This window comes from Schistocerca piceifrons, chromosome 1, assembly GCF_021461385.2.
Source record: "Schistocerca piceifrons isolate TAMUIC-IGC-003096 chromosome 1, iqSchPice1.1, whole genome shotgun sequence".
Classification (NCBI taxonomy): Eukaryota; Metazoa; Arthropoda; class Insecta; order Orthoptera; family Acrididae; genus Schistocerca; species Schistocerca piceifrons.
In genome coordinates this window covers 630,813,707-630,833,345 of record NC_060138.1, presented here as the reverse complement: position 1 = coordinate 630,833,345, position 19,639 = coordinate 630,813,707, and the positions used below count along the sequence as shown (strand labels likewise).

General features: G+C 42.2%; 1 protein-coding gene across 1 annotated transcript in view; it reads right to left on the bottom strand.

The window, feature by feature from the left end:
* The window catches only part of LOC124804798 (5'-3' exoribonuclease 2 homolog), a 431,320-nt gene that overhangs the window by 263,224 nt on the left and 148,457 nt on the right, over positions 1 to 19,639 (bottom strand). The window lies entirely within an intron of this gene.

Sequence of the window (19,639 nt, the reverse complement as noted above, 5' to 3'; positions counted from 1 at the left end):
GTGAGCAAAAATCATGAACGCAAGACATAAAAGAGTGTCCTTTCACCAAAAACTTTTGTTCTATTTCCGTAAAGTAATCCTTTGCTGTAAGGTAAACCCAAAGAAACATCGTCTTGTTTTTGTTCTGCCCACAGCAGTTGTCACTCCACATTATTAGTTTCTTTTTACAAAGAGATGTCAAAGTAAAAGCTTTGTGCACACAGGAAGCAATTTCATTCCCATCCCCACCATATACGGCCTCATGCCAGAGAAACATGTGACCGGTTTATCACCAACATGAATGCAAAAGTTGTAATTTGAGAGCTGTAGTAAAAAGTACATTTCGCTGTGCCTTAACGAAGGAAGACAAATCACTTTTTGCAAATCCAATGCAGCTGTACATACTTCCGAGTTAGGCCCTTGACTCTTTAATGTGTCAGCTTTCATGGAAGTCATAGCTTTCTTTGCTTTTCAGTGATGGCATTCTAGCTTCAGTTTATTGCCTTTATTACTAAAATCACACCTCAATTTGGCTTTAAGAAGGTCACAAGTAGAGCAAGTGTCACTTGACAAACGATGAAAATTTAGCTTGGGGAATTTGTCTTTAAAGACTTTTGCATAGAAGCAGTATGTGATGTTAGTGTCTTCACGTTGCCTCTGAAATTCCTTAAATAAACGATAAATAGTCAGGTCTTCACTTAAGTCTTGTTTGTCATCCAATTTTTCCCTTGAATAGTGGCTTTCTTGTCTTCATATGGCACTAATATGAGCAACAACCAGCTTATCTTCTTCTGAATATTTCCAGTGTTTTGTCTTATTTCCTCACTTCTCTTCATACACAATCTCGCCACTCTCCTTCAACTATGTTAATGCCTGAACTCTTCTTCTGATCAAAGAGAGGACCTCAATAAACATTCCTTTACATACTCTTATTACAATTCCCTCAATGTCAGGCAATGTGTAATACATGGTTACATTTTTCTTCTTGGGCATGACCAGTTGTTCTGCACCTTCCTCAGTAGACAGCTGAGCAGTTTCTTTACTATCATTATATACTTTTGACCTTCGCCTCTTCACTTTGCAAACACGTATGTGAGACACTGCACAGTTACTTTGCTTCACTGTATCATTTAGTGAGAAGAATTCCTTAAACAACTTAAGTTTCTGGTCATACGAAAGGTGCCTGCATTTAAATTGAGATTTACAGGACACCTGAAAGAGTGAAGCAGTAAATATAATATGTTTAAGTCTACATGCCTAGGTATTTGCAGGTAAGTAAATTTACGATTTCATTCAGGTAGTTAACTATAACCTCATAATCAGAACGATAATTTTTGTCCATATGAAATTAGTTTCAATAACAAATTAGACGCATTAAAATACTAGAACGTAACTTATGCAGATTGCAACCATTGTAATAAAATTTAAACTGCAATCAAGGCCTAACTGGTGCTTGGGAGCGTCTTTAGCTGGAACCACAGTGCTATCTTTTCGATTATATTCCTTTCTTTTGCTGCGTAATTTCTTCCTTTCACTTTGAGCACTACCTTCACCTCTCTTCACCCGTTTTCGTGTAGTTTTACTTTCCATTTTTCAATATTGTGTATTATGCATCTGTAATAATTACTTCAGCAGTGTCCTATTGTTGCAAACAAGCCACAGAGCTACTTCAATTGTCAACAATTCACACAAGTACGTGTCAAGACAATAACAGGGAACAGAGGACACATGATTCGTTATTTGAACATTGATGTTGGTGTTACATATGAGTGCGATCTTGTGACAGCTGTGAATACTTTTTGTGCTGTTATGGCGCTTGTATCAGAATGTACGTAACTGGCGTTGGCGGTTACAGCAGAATTTCAACTATAACTCAAATTTTCATTTTTTAGCACTTGACCCGTCATTTACTTGTTGTTTTGTTGTTGTTGTTTTGTTGTTGTTGTTGTTGTGGTCTTCAGTCCAGAGACTGGTTTGATGCAGCTCTGCATGCTACACTATCCTATGCAAGCTTCTTCATCTCCCAGTACCTACTGCAACCTACATCCTTCTGTATTTGTTTAGTGTATTCATCTCTTGGTCTCCCTCTACGATTTTTACCCTTCATGCTGCCCTCCAATGCTAAATTTGTGATGTCTTGATGCCTCAGAACATGTCCTACCAACCGGTCCCTTCTTCTTGTCAAGTTGTGCCACAAACTCCTCTTCTCCCCAATTCTATTCAATACCTCCTCATTAGTTATGTGATCTAACCATCCAATCTTCAGCATTCTTCTGTAGCACCACATTTCAAAAGCTTCTAGCCTCTTCTTGTCCAAACTATTTATCATCCATGTTTCATTTCCATACATGGCTACACTCCATACAAATACTTTCAGAAACGACTTCCTGACACTTAAATCTATACCCGATGTTAAAAAATTTCTCTTCTTCAGAAAAGCTTTCCTTGCCATTGCCAGACTACATTTTATGTCTTCTCTACCATGACTATGATGAGGTATTTGAAGACTTTCAGAGAGAAATAACGTTTTTGCGTCACCTGTCACCTGAATGACTGGTGCTGAGTCGTGATAGGCACAATAAAAAGATTCATACAATCATAGCTTTTGGCCATTAAGGCCTTTGTCAGCAGTACACACACACACACAAGCGCAACTTGAGCACACATCTGCAGTCTCAGAGAGCTGAAACTACACAGCTCTCTGAGACTGCAGATGTGTGTGCAAGTTGCACTTGTGTGAGTGTGTGTGTGTGTGTGTGTGTGTGTGTGTGTGTGTGTGTACTGCTGACAAAGGCCTTAATGGCCGAAAGCTATGATTGTATGAATCTTTTTACTGTGCCTATCGCGACTCAGCACCTCCGCTATATGGTGAGTAGCAACTTCCCTTCTCTTGTATTGCTAAATGACTTATGCTTTGACTGATCTAGCTTCTTTTACAATGGTTGACTTAAAACCAACCAAACACAAACACTAACACACACACACACACACACACACACACACACACACACACACACACAATGATGAAAAAGAAAAGTAAATGTCTACACATCCCTGAAAACTAGGAGCTTTATCTTAAAGGAATTTAAACTTAACAACAGTGCATCCAACTTATTCAACACACTCACTGTTATAGTGCTTCTGTTTGTCCTTTTCTAACACCAATGCATATAATGCATGTAAAAATAATTTCATGATACAAGGTCACCTGCATACTCTGCATCAGAAAAACCTGCTAGTTGTATTTCACTAATGCTGCTGCAATGCTCTGTATCCTAATCTTTTGTTTTAATAAAATATTGGTTAACTCTCTTGACCACTTTCCAATGAGCATTGTTACAATAATTTCAACAAAATGTCTGGTTGTGAGATAACAGGCAAAAAGACAAGAACACTTTTCACTATCACCAAAATATTTAGTTGTGAGCTAACAGGCAAAACAACAAGTGATGTGATTGTTTCACAATACAGTATTTTTCTTTCTGCACGATCTTGTTCGATTTCCTCTCACATAACAATGACTATCTCCAATAGTATACGAAAAGATTCTTCCAGTGACAGGACAACTTTACAAATTGTTTTCCTCAACTTGGATGGGTTAAGTATATCACATACAAATAATGCTAACAAAACAACTTTACCACTGATTATGCAATGGAATAAATTTGGTTCATTGTCATTTGCATAAAAATTAAACTACAAAATAAAATCTAGAAACTCCTTGTTCCAGCACTGAGAAATGTGCTTGAGCCCACACAACAGTTTCTCAAGCTTGCAGGCTATTTCTCAAACTTGCAGACTACAGGATTCTTTGCATCAATCACAAATGATTCAGAGGTATTTCCATATAGATTGCTTCTTCAAGGTTGCCATTTAGAAATGAAGTATGAATATGTAATCATCTCTAGATCTTCATATATTGCAGTCACCAGGAAAACTCTGATAAGTCATATTGCACGACTGGTAAGAAGATCTCATTGTAGTTGATGCTGCATTCCTTTTTGAAGCCTCTCACTCAAAGCTGTTGTTTATACTGAATGATTTTGCCACTTCTGTCAGACAAGACCATGAAGAGACACTCTGAGTCAGTAATTACCCAACTGCTCGTTTTAGGAATAATCTCCAAGTTTTGCTCCCCTCGTGAGTTTCCAGTTCTTCTGATATCACCTTTTTCCAGTGTTTCAAGCCAAGGCCAGAAACTACTTCCTTGAATCTATTAGGAGCATAACATTGGATGAAATTTGATTTGTACCTTGCTGGCTTATGAATGAAGGGGGCACTCTCATTGCCATGTTGATTAGACTTGACTAGGTTGGTCTTTCGTTAGCTGTCGTGCTACTCTTATATTGTTTTGGGCAGACACCCTCCCTTCCAGTACATGTACTGGGCTACATGAGCTTGCTTGTTATGATCCACAAATTCACATTCATCATCATCTGTGATTTGCCGGTTGCTGTAATGCTGGTATTGTGCTGCTGTTAATGCCACTTAATGTGACATCTTGGAATACAAAAACTTACCATTAGCTAAGGCTCAAAAGTTAATAATGTGTGAACTCACCTTGGTACCCAAAGCACACAACGTTTTGGTCCTTCACATCAAGCTTGGTTGCAAAACTGTTTTGGCAGATGTGCACATGTTCAAGATGCGATTTTCATCAGTTCCATTACTCATATGGAGCTATTCCAAATTGTGTTCCTTCAGAATCCTATTTAGTATGTACACAACAATAGTAACTGCTCCTGCCCATAAAAACCTTGGGCGAGCCCTGGCTTTAAGCAACTTTTTCCCTTTTGGGTAGATCATTCTGGTGTGTACGGAGTGGTCATTTTCAGCTGGATTCCAAGGTTTCTGAGAAGCTATTACATGTCACAATTAACATAATCAGCCCACTATCCTCACATAATGTTTTGATCTTTCGAACAAACATATTCAATACGAGAGTGTTGAATTCATGAAATCTATCAATGACATCAGTTTTGTGTCTGACAAAATAAACGTTTCTGTACTCTACTGTATCATATTCCAATGTAACCAATAAGCTTTGGACCACCAATTCTTTCAACTAACACCAGGTCACAGACATCCGAACAAATAAATTCACCTTGGTTTGTGGGACAAACTCTGTCTTTGTTGATGAGCTGAAGCTGGTGTATCTTGCCTGATAGGGTACACAAAAAATTTTTGTTTTATTAAAATAAGTCCTTCAATGACCTCTTTTGTCAAGATTTGCTGAAGCATATAAATACTGAAATACCAACATCGTTCAGATCACTGCTTCAGGTCACTTACTCCAAAGTTTACTTCATCATTCACAAATGGCTTTAGTCATGAAAAACACCCCATAAATAGTTTTCTTGCTTTACAGCTTCTGCCGCAGTTTCTTTGCTGTGCACTAATACAACCCGATCCTCTTCGAAATATGCAATGATTTTCTTTGAAGTATTTCCTTCAACACTAAAAAATTCTTTATGACAGCTGTGTGTGTACAAAACATTATCGAAACTTGCCTAGCTCCATTTGCCATCAACTTCTTTGTTACTAATGACAGTTCCCATACTTACAACTTCGCATTCTTCATTATCACTGAGTGATATGGGTCTGGCACTATGGACCAAACCTGGAGAACCAATCCCATTGATAAGTCATGTGATCTAATGCATCACTGTCCACCAACTAAGTGTCTGATTAATCACATTCTAGCTATTTTGCACCAATCTTTCATGATATGTCAACAAAAGAGCATGTTTTAACTGAGGGAGAATAAACGCACAGTCAGGTTTATCTTCCAGACTTTTATGATTCTCCATGCCTCGCTTTTTCTTGCTGCATGCCCAAACTTTTTCATCACGCATAGTCAACTAGGACTTCTTTGGTGAGACATTCCCTCAGTATTTCCATTGTCCCACAAGCTGTGCTCTGCCAGCAGTGATGTGGCTTTTTCATCATCATGGCCACATCAGTTATGGCTGACTGAAGCCGTGTTCCAATTATAACATCAAAAATTCCATAGGCTTGAGAACTACCGTATTTACTCGAATCTAAGCCGCACTTTTTTTCCGGTTTTTGTAATCCAAAAAACCGCCTGCGGCTTAGAATCGAGTGCAAAGTAAGCGGAAGTTCTGAAAAATGTTGGTAGGTGCCGCCACAACTAACTTCTGCCATTGAAAATATGTAACGCTACACAGGCGTGCTTTGCAGGCAAATACTGGCGCCAAAACCTCTGCGTCAGTAAAAAAATTTAAAAAAAAGTGGAAGACGAGCTTTTTACTCCGCCCCAAGTTTTGACCACTGCATTTTCATACATTATCCACCAAAGTAAACACAAATTCCGTATTGTTCATCTTCAAATGTAGCAGCATTTCAATGTACTACGAAAATCCAACTGACAAGACTGTTTGGGATGTTTGTCAATATGGCTAACTCTACGTTCTGAATTTTTTCCTCCCTGTGAGAAGAGATGGTTGCTAATAGGAACTTTTATGAATTGTGAATCACATGCAGTACTCTCTTCACCATAAGAATAATACGAATATAAACATTTTGCCCTGTATTCTTTCGTGTTTGCTGCTATCTCATTTAAATCCTGTCTGCCTAATAAACTACGAAACTAGTGTGAGACAACAGCAAACGCGGAAGAATATACATATCATGTCATGTTTATATCCGTATTATTCTTATGCCTAACAGTGGTACAGTCGGAAATGAAGCACGGCAATTGACTAGATTTTTAAATCTACGATGACCCTAATTTCTGTGCAGAATGTAATGTACAAAAGAGGCGTCTGTAAAGATTTGCAAACGGAGAAAAATTTTCGCTAAACTCTCGTTCAGAACATCTGCTATCATACGCAGTCTATTATTTGGTTCTTGTTGATCATTATCAAAGAAAGCAGCAGTGTAAGTAACAACAAATAGCAGTCTCTTGCCACTGTTTCGCTAATGAGACAATTCCTCTCTTTTTTTTTTTAAATTGTAAGCAGCGATAGGGCGCACAAAAGCAAGCCATGCCGCGAGCGGAGACAAGTCGTAAACACACATCATCAGAATGCGACAAACAATGCATGACACAGTACAATAATGCATTTTCAGCTAGAGTGACGTAAACACCCATAACAAAGAGAACGGCACTTATCAGATCAAAGAAAAATAAGCAATCGATTCAAACCAGATGAAGCACGTGAAAAAGGAAGGGAACCCGTATAAATACGGACGGAGCGCCTGACGCATAGCAATGGCTACCAGGTAAAGCTTAACTGCTAAGCTTATGACTCGAACCAAACTACTGTAGCTGTATCGTCATTCATTCGACCGAAATTGTCTCTCATATTACAATGAACCAGCCTTGTTTCGATTTGGAGGCGCGGCCTTAAACTTTTCTCTTCCCTTGAATTTCGAGTCTCAAGTTTCAGGTGCGGCTTAGATTAGGGAAAATTTTTTTTTCCTTGGTTTCGAGTCTCATTTTTCAGGTGCGGCTTAGATTTGAGTAAATACGGTAGTCTCACGTGGAATTTTCAGGCTTGATAATTCTTCTTGTGTAATTTTGGGACATCTCACAGAAGCTTCTTCAATCATCACAGATTACTTTTCATCTGAGCACACAATGATGGGGATAATGAAACTTCACCTAGTTACAGCAACTGGCAATGTTTTTCCAGGTAAATGCTCATGAAACAACAAATTGTTCAATTATCTCAATCAAACTGCAGGATTCCTGGGTCCTAACCTAATAAAGTGTTTGGGGATTTACAAAGAGAACTAACATTTTTGTACCAACAAATTTGAGTAATACAATGCTTGACTTAAGAATAAGAACACACAATGACGAAAACTGAGGTGTAAATGTGTGCACATCTCTGAAAAGTAGGAATTTAATCTTCAGGGAATTGAAACTAAAAGCAAGAACTTGGAACTTTTTCAAAGGGGGTAAACATAGGGATCAGTTGACGGGACACAACCTGAGGCATAAAGAGAGTGTGTGTGTGTGTGTGTGTGTGTGTGTGTGTGTGTGTGTGTGTGTGTGTCAAGGGGGGACTGCAGAGGGTGAACAAAGTTTGACCATGCAGAGGGTGAACAAAGTTTGACCGCAGCATGCAGGTTCAAGGGGGAGTAGGAGGCTGCAGCAGTTACGCAGAAATGAAGAAGTTTTCACAGTATAAACTAGTGTAGAGAATGAGTGGCGTGAACGTTTTGTTTGCCAAATGTCACCTATGACATGCTGACTCTGTAGATTGCCCATGCATGGCAGAAATCTGTTGTACCGTTACCACATTACGTGATTGTATCCAAAATTAAAAAACATATATAGAAACATCTAGAACAGAAATTAGTATTCCTACCTCTCAGAACTACTTTCCTTATTCCATGAAATAATGAACATACAATTTCTTCTTCAAAGGAGGAGGAGAAATATGTAGTTCACAAATCAACAAGCATTATTTTCCACCTTGTTTGTTGCTATAGGCAGTAACAGATATTGTACCTTTCAAAAGTAACTACTGGCCAGCATCTATTGCTGTTTGTATTTTTGTCTACTAAACTTCCCGTTTAATGAAAGTACATATTAAGAAAGAGAAGCAGTAGATAGAAACTAATTCTATACAATGCACAAATAATTAATTATAACAGTATTGTCATAAACCAATTATGGTTATGTAGGCTAAAATGATCATACAATGGCTATCAAGAAAGCTACCTCCGGTTTCAAGTAGCATTGGAAGTAGTAAGAAACAATCACTACACTGTGTCACATAATACGTCAATGTGCTCTGAACTATGATAGCGAGAAAGCTACATTATGCCTTATTCACCTGCAGTATGCACTCAAAGTGAACAATGCAACTGGAAATCCTACAAAATACAACATCCATTCCATAATACAGATTTTGCAACCATAAAACCTTAACTTCGTTGGCTTTCACTGTGAAATTCATGCTATGTATTACCCGTATGTGATGGTGAAATCTCCAGCCTAAAAGACAAGGCTAGAGGAACACAAATAAAGAAAAAACGAGTACCAAGGCAAACAAACAGCAAAGGAAGAGTGAGGAGGCATCGTCTCCCAACACCATTGACAGTGTGGTGGGAAGGTTAAAAGTCTGCCACAGAGCGATTAAAATTGGGTAGTCCAGTAATATGTGGACGACAGTCAAGTGGGACCCACAGTGACACTGAGGCGGGTACACAGCGTATAGCACACAAGCATACACACAATATCTGAGCAGCCTGGTGGTACAGATGTGTGTAGTGAACATGGCAGATCATTGAGTGTTAACAGATTTTTTTTTTTATCTTCTTCTTGTTCTTCTTCTTCTTCTTCTTCTTCTTCTTCTTCCTCCTCTTTCTCCTCCTCCGCATTTCTCCCACAACATAGTGGGGTTCACTTTTTGGTGCTCTGTCTTCATTTAATACATTCTATGGTCAGAATGGAGCTTCAATATTTTAAGGTCTACTATAGGGAGGATATCTAGCCAATGTTGCCTCGGTCTCCTAATAGGTCATTTACTATCGGATTTACAGTAAGCGTAATTGTGGCACCACCACGAGACATTGGCCAATCAGCTGAATGTGTCGCCAATGAGTCACTGAAAACCACAAAAGACAACAACAGCAATGTACCAACAACAAGACAGGATGACAAGCCCCGAGTAGAAACCAAATCGGGAGCCTTAGACATAGCACTATCCAGAACCAAAGCACGCTGCTTATAATCAACAAGTGAGAGTGTAGTTGTAACACCGCTAAGGTGAAGGCACCTGTGCTGTGAGCTTTACAGTGGAGCTGCGGGTGCCCATAGACTGGCGTGTGGGGCGTGGGGCGCATCTAGCCCTCAGGCAGCAACAGCAGCACTCGCAAATATCAGAAGCGCCACCTAGCAGCCATCGTCTAGGTCCATACATTCTAGAAGGGTTTCAAACTCATTGGGCTGGGATACTAGATCCTTCCCTCCATGAAATGTGTGTGTAGGGCCTGAAGCACCCTGGACGACATTTCGGGAGGTGAAACGGTGACACGGTTGGTATCCTGGCAGAGGAGCCTGCCAACTGGGAAAAGGAATGAAGTATGTTGGACAATGCGATGGGGAATGCCAGTGTGGAAGATGACTGTTGATGGAATGGATTCAGTGGTGAGGTCTGAACACCCAAACTCGTATCCATAGTGAATGCCTACAATGGCCAGAAGCACAAACTGTACCTGTATGTTTGATGGATTTGCAAAGGCGGGCACTCCATTTCTGAGTGACCAACCAATGGTGGCACAACCAGTAATACACTCCTGGAAATTGAAATAAGAACACCGTGAATTCATTGTCCCAGGAAGGGGAAACTTTATTGACACATTCCTGGGGTCAGATACATCACATGATCACACTGACAGAACCACAGGCACATAGACACAGGCAACAGAGCATGCACAATGTCGGCACTAGTACAGTGTATATCCACCTTTCGCAGCAATGCAGGCTGCTATTCTCCCATGGAGACGATCGTAGAGATGCTGGATGTAGTCCTGTGGAACGGCTTGCCATGCCATTTCCACCTGGCGCCTCAGTTGGACCAGCGTTCGTGCTGGACGTGCAGACCGCGTGAGACGACGCTTCATCCAGTCCCAAACATGCTCAATGGGGGACAGATCCGGAGATCTTGCTGGCCAGGGTAGTTGACTTACACCTTCTAGAGCACGTTGGGTGGCACGGGATACATGCGGACGTGCATTGTCCTGTTGGAACAGCAAGTTCCCTTGCCGGTCTAGGAATGGTAGAACGATGGGTTCGATGACGGTTTGGATGTACCGTGCACTATTCAGTGTCCCCTCGACGATCACCAGTGGTGTACGGCCAGTGTAGGAGATCGCTCCCCACACCATGATGCCGGGTGTTGGCCCTGTGTGCCTCGGTCGTATGGAGTCCTGATTGTGGCGCTCACCTGCACGGCGCCAAACACGCATACGACCGTCATTAGCACCAAGGCAGAAGCGACTCTCATCGCTGAAGACGACACGTCTCCATTCGTCCCTCCATTCACGGCTGTCGCGACACCACTGGAGGCGGGCTGCACGATGTTGGGGCGTGAGCGGAAGACGGCCTAACGGTGTGCGGGCCCGTAGCCCAGCTTCATGGAGACGGTTGCGAATGGTCCTCGCCGATACCCCAGGAGCAACAGTGTCCCTAATTTGCTGGGAAGTGGCGGTGCGGTCCCCTACGGCACTGCGTAGGATCCTACGGTCTTGGCGTGCATCCGTGCGTCGCTGCGGTCCGGTCCCAGGTCGATGGGCACGTGCACCTTCCGCCGACCTCTGGCGACAACATCGATGTACTGTGGAGACCTCACGCCCCACGTGTTGAGCAATTCGGCGGTACGTCCACCCGGCCTCCCGCATGCCCACTATACGCCCTCGCTCAAAGTCCGTCAACTGCACATACCGTTCACGTCCACGCTGTCGCGGCATGCTACCAGTGTTAAAGACTGCGATGGAGCTCCGTATGCCACGGCAAACTGGCTGACACTGACGGCGGCGGTGCACAAATGCTGCGCAGCTAGCCCCATTCGACGGCCAACACCGCGGTTCATGGTGTGTCCGCTGTGCCGTGCGCGTGATCATTGCTTGTACAGCCCTCTCGCAGTGTCCGGAGCAAGTATGGTGGGTCTGACATACCGGTGTCAATGTGTTCTTTTTTCCATTTCCAGGAGTGTATGTGGGGATGGAGATGGTTGGTGTGCCTACGGTCCAAACCCTGCAGAATATCAAATGTCATAAGCCACCACCCATGGGTTGGCCACCAACACAAACATCATCAATGAAGGTTTTTATCCATAGGAACATGCACAAACCACTGAAGCTGGTGGAAACGTCTGTGTGTGTGTGTGTGTGTGTGTGTGTGTGTGTGTGTGTGTGTGTGTGTGTGTCAGATCTGGGGTTCTGAGAGCTGTGGTGCCAGAAGGTAGAGTGGAGGACACTGTGGCTAGGAGCTCTGCTAGACTGTGGTCATGGATTGGGGGTGGCGGGTGGGGTGGGGTGGGGGGGGGCGGGGGGGGGGGGGGGGGTTTGGGGGGCTAGTCCTATAGGTGCTCAGGAACACTACGGCATTACTGCAGTGGTAGATGTGCCCACTGCTTTCAACATTTGTTATTTAAACATTCACACCATCTGCTGTGCTTTCCCATTGGTGAGAGGGATGAAAAGGTGGGCTAAACAGGTGTTTAATGCTACTGGCATTGCAGAACTGTTCAAAGGCCGTTGCCATGAATTGGGGCCCGTTTTCGTGAATTGGTGCCCGTTGTCGGACACGAGCACACAGGAAAGCCCTTCTATGGCGAGAATTTGAGTAAGGGCCTTGACCGCAGCGATCGTAGTGGCGGACATCGTGCAAACAACTTAGCAGTATTCATTCACAACAATGAGCCACATAAGATTCCAAAAAGGGACCAGTAAAGTCAGATGAATGTGGTCCAAGGGGTGACAGTGACTGGGCCAGGGGCACAAAACTGAGAAGCAGCAGCCTGCTGTTGAGCACATGCCAAACATCTGTGCACCATGGCCTCCACGTCTCTGTTCAGTCATAGCAAGTAAGAATGTTGCCCAGCAAGGACTTTCATCCCTGACACACTCCAATGCCCATGATGGAGGAGTTCCAATATATGAAGGCGTAAGGTAGTCAGGATGACAGACAGGTGGGTATCCACTTCCGCATTCAGCAGGAGAACATCGGAAACAACAGACGAACAATGAGAAAGGCGAGCCCAAGCCTGGAGTTATGGATGAGTCAATCTGAAAAAATAAGGGGGAGCCACCCATTTACTACAAAGTGCATGACACGCCATAAGATAGGGTCATGTGAGTAGCAGTAATGGGTAACCCATCCAAGGTGCACTGATGTTCTATGTCAATATCGAAACAGATATCATGGTCAAATTATGGCTCTGGTCCCAAGGGTAGACAAGAGAGAGCATCCAAATTTGTGTGTTGTGAGGTAGGCTTGTACTTAATGGTGTAATTGTAAGAACTAAAGAAAAGAGCCCAACACTGGAGGTTTTGAGGTATCTGCTCTGGAAGCCAAGAGCGTGGCCAAAGAGTGCTACCAATGGCCTGTAGTCAGGAACAAAACTTAGTCGTAAAGAGACACACAAGGGATTTCTTAGCAGCAAAGATGATCACTAAAGCCTCTTTCTTAACCAGTGAGTAGTTTTGCTGAGCAGGCATCAGTATCTTTGATGCATACGGTCCCAGCACTGCACCAATGCCATAGCAGAAGCGACAGCAGCCAAAACATGGGGACACGGTGGAGAAAAGGGTGTCAAGTGTAACATGTGCCTCAGCTGGGTGAAAGAATGCTCCAGGCAGCCGACCACTAGAATGGAATGCCCACGCTGTTCGAGGGAGGAACTTAGATATAATTTACCTCACCCAAAAAAAATCTGCAGCTATTGTAGGTTTTGGGGATGTGAGAGTGAGTCAACACCCAAAACAAAACGGTCAGTGGGCTGAATCCTGTCTTTGTTGCCCAAGTATCCAAGATATTCCACTTGATCCTCAAAAAAGTAGCATTTGCGTAGGCAGCACTTAAGCCCTGACTCACGAAAGAGCCACGCATCACACAACACAGTAAAGAGGGTGCATAGGTTGCACAAATGACTTCTCTGGAAGATTGCCGGAGACAAGAGATCCCAAAGGGCAACATTTGTATTTGTACAATTCAAAGGGCGTACTGATGACCATAACGTGTTATGGTTCCTCATCCAGTGGGATCTGTCAATAAGCATCAGCAAGGTCTGTCTTACAAAAATTTTCACCGTCGACAAGCTTTGAGCCCTCCAGACTTGGTATGGTGCCTGGACACTGATTTTTGACTCAAAATCTCCACTGAGCCAGAGGGAGTCATTTGATTTCTTAATCACTACCAGGTGTGTGGCCAAAGCACTAGTTTTGATTGGCTCAAATACCCCAGCATCATGAAGACAATCGAGTTCGAGTTTAACTGCAGTTCATAGGGAGACCAGAAGCAGAAGTGCCCAACAGCAATGGAGCACTGAATCTGAATATAGAGAATGAAATTGGAGCTGCACCCCAAGCCAGGTAGGTTCAGACAGGGACACAAAAGAGAGACAACAGTCGTCACGTTCCTGGACAGTGTCTGTGCCTGTGACAACCAGAACTTCATCCATGACGGAAAGCTCAAACAGTGAGAAGGTACCCAGGCAGAAAATGTTGCTGGCCAAGTGACTATTGACAACAGCGTCATCGGCTGTGTTACCTTCTTGTATGCTGCAGTAGTTCTGAATTGACCTCTGAGGGGAATGGAGCTGTCATAATACATAGGAGGGCTGGGCCAACACTGGGTAACCCAGAAAAATTTACATTGGGAGTTTCAGCAGGGAAACCATTGTTCTCATGTCCACTTGAAAACAAATGTCCTGATATGCAATCATGAGATCAATAAACAATTTGGTAGCAAGAGGACTGCCCTGGGGAACAATGGCCTGGGATTCATGCACTGTCCCTTTACGCGAGTGTGGAGTGGGGTTTGGCTATCCTGATGCTTGATGGCAGATGGTTTGGAAATGACCATCCTATCCACAATGAGTGCATTGCACCCAGTGATCTGGACAGTCTGCACATTGGTGCAAAGCAAAACAGTCAGAACAAGATGGGACATCCTTCTGCTTACGCCAATGTGGTGCGACTGTCAGCTCAGAGGCAATCGACACGTCCTAAAGTGATGAACCACGACACTGTCATAGGGACGAGGACTTACAAGAATTTCAATTCCTTGGTGGTGAGTAAACCACTGTTACTTGGGGGCGAGCCATAACACATTCACTTGTTGCCTGCACAATCTCAAAAGAGAGTGTGATTCTCAAAATATCGTCCAAGGAAGGACTGTATAGCTTGAGAGCAGTGTGTACTTATGGATTGGGAGTCAACTGAATCACCACATTCAAGAATCCACATACAAGGTTTTGAAAGAGAGGTTCACGCAAGTGAAATCCAAACATCAACTCAGTCCTTGCATATTTCTTCCATGACCTGTAAGGCTGACTTGGTTGCTTGTTGTACTGATGGAACTCGAGATGGGAGACAACCACATGCAATTGCTACGAATAATATGAGGTATGTCCACAAAGTAAGTTCCATTTGGTTATATAAAACAAACTTGTACAGATACAGAAAAAATATTTATTGTACAAAAATCTACAACTGTCGAACTACTTTTCTACAAAGCTTCCAAAATTTTGTAGGCACCTGTCATAGCGTGGCACAAGGTTTTGTATGCCTTCTTCATAGAAGGTTGCCATCTGTGTATTCAACCATGTGGTAACACGTTCTTTCAGCTCATCATCATCATCATTGAAGTGTTGACCACCAAGGACAGATTTTAGGTGTAAGAAGAGATGAAAGTCGATAGGAGCGAGTTCCGGGCTGTACAATTTTGTGAACCTGTTCATCAGTAACCAGAGATGGGCATCCACTTTGTTCTTCATCGTGCACTTGATCACATCCTTTATTGAACAGTCTGACCCATCTTCTAGCATTTTGTCCATCAACCTCGGAGATTTTCCGATGAAATTCCTTGGGTTTAAATTTCTTTGCATTTAGAAAACGAATCATAGATCTGATTTCACACGCGGCAGCATTTTCAGTTATGACTGACATTATAAAAAAGCACTACAAAGCACACGTTGGCAGCAACGATCTGAAAATGGTATACATGTCTTCTCCTTGAGTCAGAGTAATTGCCACACATGCTCGGAACTGCGATCGTAACGCTGCCGCGGATAGAAATGGAAACAGAACTTACTTTGTGGACGACCCTCGTATTCCAAGAGCAATGAACACATCTCCTCAAATTTGAGAACAACAGGATCTGACTGGATAGCCAAATTGTTTAGTAAGAAAAGCGTTTCCTGGGAAGTCCAAGAAAGGAAGCGTGACTGTTGAAGAGCATCATCAAAAACCCAAAAAGTGGTAAAGTGCTGCTTCAGCTGCTGCATATATGCGTACCAGTCTTCCTTGGTGTCATTAAATGGCAGAGACACGGGTGGGTGGGGCTCCACCTGGGAGGGACCACAGCCCGAATGGGCTGTGAACCCTCCATCTGGGAGCATTCTGACAAAAGCTGAATTTTCTGACCTAGCAAGACAGTTTGCCATTGTAACTGCTGCTGGAACTGCTGTTGCTGCCACAAGAGCAGCTGATTCTGTTATTGTTTCACAAGCTGCACAAGTTTCACATACGTAAGAGACCATTTACTTTTCACCTCCTCACCAATTATAGTAACTGGAATTGTGGCACCACAAGGAGATGCTGGCTGACTGCCTGAGAGCATCAATGGTGAGACACCAAAAACCATGAAAGAGAACAACAGCGATGGACAAATGACAAGACAACATAATAGAACAACAAGCCCAGAGTGGAAACCAAATCAAGAGGCTTAGACATAGCAATATCAAGAACCAAACAACACTTTGTATACTGAACAAGTAAGAACGCAGTTGGAACATGAATGAGATCAAGGTACCTGCATTACGAGCTTTATAGTGTGGCCACAGGCACCAAGAGGCTGGCACGAAGAGCATGGCCCGCGCCTATCAATGAGACAGCAACAGCAGCACTCGCAAATATTAGGAGCGCTGTCTAGTGACTGTCATATAGGTCTATGCATTCTGACGAGCTATCAAACTCATTGGGCCAGGAATACCAGAGGCCTTTAAAAAAATGTTTTGCTACTCTATCTTGGTCTGCTAGAAGTATGTGCCCATACCACCATAGATTGCTTTCCCTGATCTCAACAAAAAGTGCCACTCCATATCAGCTGCAGGTTTCATCATTAGTCACATGATAACGAAGTGTCAGGCCAGATGCTCATCGCCTTTGAATGTAGAACAATAATCGGTGAAAAATGCAAGAGTCATAGCATATTGGAGTTTACATAGGAGATCAATAGACTCCGGCCAACAGACATCAAATCAACTCCATAGAGCCCCAGAGTGCAATTGCCAGTCTATTGAGAGTCAGACTAATGCCAGTTCGAATTTGAGGCACAAGGAACTGATTTGTACGAGGACTGTATCGAGACAAATGCACTGCACAGGCTTCAGCAGTTGACAATTGACATAAGTCTCTTTCCTGACACCTTGGCACAGGGTTCAGCAGCTGAAATGGGCATACGAACACCCTGACTGAATCATGCAATAGTGGCAGCACAAGAGCTCTGCTTCTTAGGAGAGGACAAGAAATCCGCTGTATTAAAATGCTTGTCCACTGCCTCAATTGACGGATTGTAGCGTTATTTTTCACAGTGTAAGGATTTAGTTCCATGAGAGAGAAAAATCATACACTTATACAAGACATATCACAGTTCCTAGTTGTCACTCGACAAGCGAAGAGCTGCACAGCTCCTGCCACCAACACACACATGGAAACGTAACACTGTCAGCCTGTGTTGCCACTTCTGCTGTGCTGCACTGCCTCAAGCATTGTGCTAGCCAGTCCTCAGTGAGCCACTGTAGTGAGAGATTTGGGTGACTTAGCTCCATGTGCCTAACAATGTATGATGAAAGTAGTCCTAAGAGGCAGACTGAGGCTACACACTCCCACGAAACTTTCAGAAAATGTCTGACATGGCATGCATATAGCAACCAGCTGTGTGAATTCATGTGTTCCTTGCGGGAGTATTTTGGGGGAGAGAGAAGGATGCAAGGTCACCTTCCGTTCCTTTGGATGGTGTGTGTGTGTGTGTGTGTGTGTGTGTGTGTGTGTGTGTGTGTGTGTGGTCTGTAACCATTACAATCAGCAGACAGTCAGTGATAAGAATCAGCAAGGAAAAATTCACAAAAGGGTCAATGCAAATGAAGTGGTCCAATAAAAATTAAGTTGGTTGCTTGACCATTTTTAAATATTTTAATTTTTTACATGTGATTACCCTATAATTGAGAAGTTCAAAACAGTTTTTTTTTTAATCTTACCTTTCACCTTTATTGAATGGCGGCCATTTTCATTTGTAAGTGCGCGACAATGTTTCAGTTTAGAGATGTTAGTAAAAATATGAATCTCTCTGCACTTTTTAGGCCCAAAAATAACAAACAAGGAGTGATTTGTGATAGTCTATTTTTGCCTATAGTTATATATCATGCACTACTAGCCTCACATAGGGCAAGAACACTTACAAACGTTTCCTTAATTTTTTTATGAATGTTTGAAATTTGAAAATTTTCATTTTTTGTAAAATTTGGGGTTAGTCATCTCACGTTGGACTGAATATAAAAATATGATTTTTGCACAGCAACGTACTGTAAAAATTTCAACACTTGTAAAAATTTCAACACTGATATCTGACGTTAAAGATATGAATTTTTGAAAATGAGCAGATAATTCACATTACAACTGATCTTATGGCTGTTGCCTATTCATGTGTGATATTGGCGGGATATAATCAATTATTATTGAATTAAGGTACTGAATTATATACAAAAAGTGGAAACATCACTGAAATTAACATTTATATTATTTTGACATACTTAAAATAAATATGTGACTGTTCCTAAACCTGCCGGTGAATGTGAAGAACACTTATTTCTCCAGACAGCTTCTGTGATATAGAATACGACCTCCCAGTTGCTGTGATAAGCTCAAGCACTGAAAGTTTCCTTAAAACATTTTTCATTGGTATCCAAACTTTGTCACTAGTAGATTTCTTGAATGATGTTCTTGGGCCAGCAGGGTGTTAAAAATGCACAAAACCATCATTGTTTTCCAAATTTATTCTTTCAACCTCTACAAGCCACCACTGTCCATCATACAGCCATGCAACTATGTCATTCAACGTTAAAGGCAAAGATGTAATTTTACTGACACAATGATCCTCACAAATTTCAGTTTCTGATGTTACATAGCATCAAACTAAGTTTTCTGTAATGCCAAGGAATTTGTGGAAATGCCTTGTTCCATTTATTGCTATACAGTTTTTAAATCTGTTTTGAATTGTTGTTTTCATATGCAGAACCACTTCTTCTTTCTTGATCAGAAAATAGGTAATGCCTTTAATATTATCCTTGCAAAAGACGTACATGTCCTGTACTGTGAGAATTTGGTCTGTGGTTGGTCTTTGTAGGCTGGCTAATTACTTCACGTTTTGTTCTACCTCGCACTCCATCACATGCATTTTTACCATGGCAAAATGCAAAAAAGTGCCATTCAGCCTCCAACCCAAAGTCTACTTTGTGGTTGGACAGATTTGAAAAATTCTTTTCGTTCTTATACTGACCACCACTCCCATCTGAAAAGTACATCAGCTTCTCAACCTTGGGAAAATTTTCTTTTGTGTAATTTATTACTTTCTTTTGAAACCCATGTACAGCCAAAATGTTGTACTTTCTTTTGAAACACATGTACAGCCAAAGTGTTGTGCTCCAAGTAGTTGTTTAGAATGCAAATTCAAGAACTGCAAACTTCATCTTTCTCATTTTTAAAGTAGAGAATAAATGGATGCACTGTTGCCTGGTCATTGAACCTGTGGTACCCTTGTATTTCATCCCAAATCACAAATGTAAATTTTTCTGCAAAAATGAACTAGCACTATGCATTCAGTTTCATGAAGTTGGGCTTTTTTTTGTCCTTCAAAAACTTACTTTGGATTTTAGACACATAGTAGTGACTTTTGAGT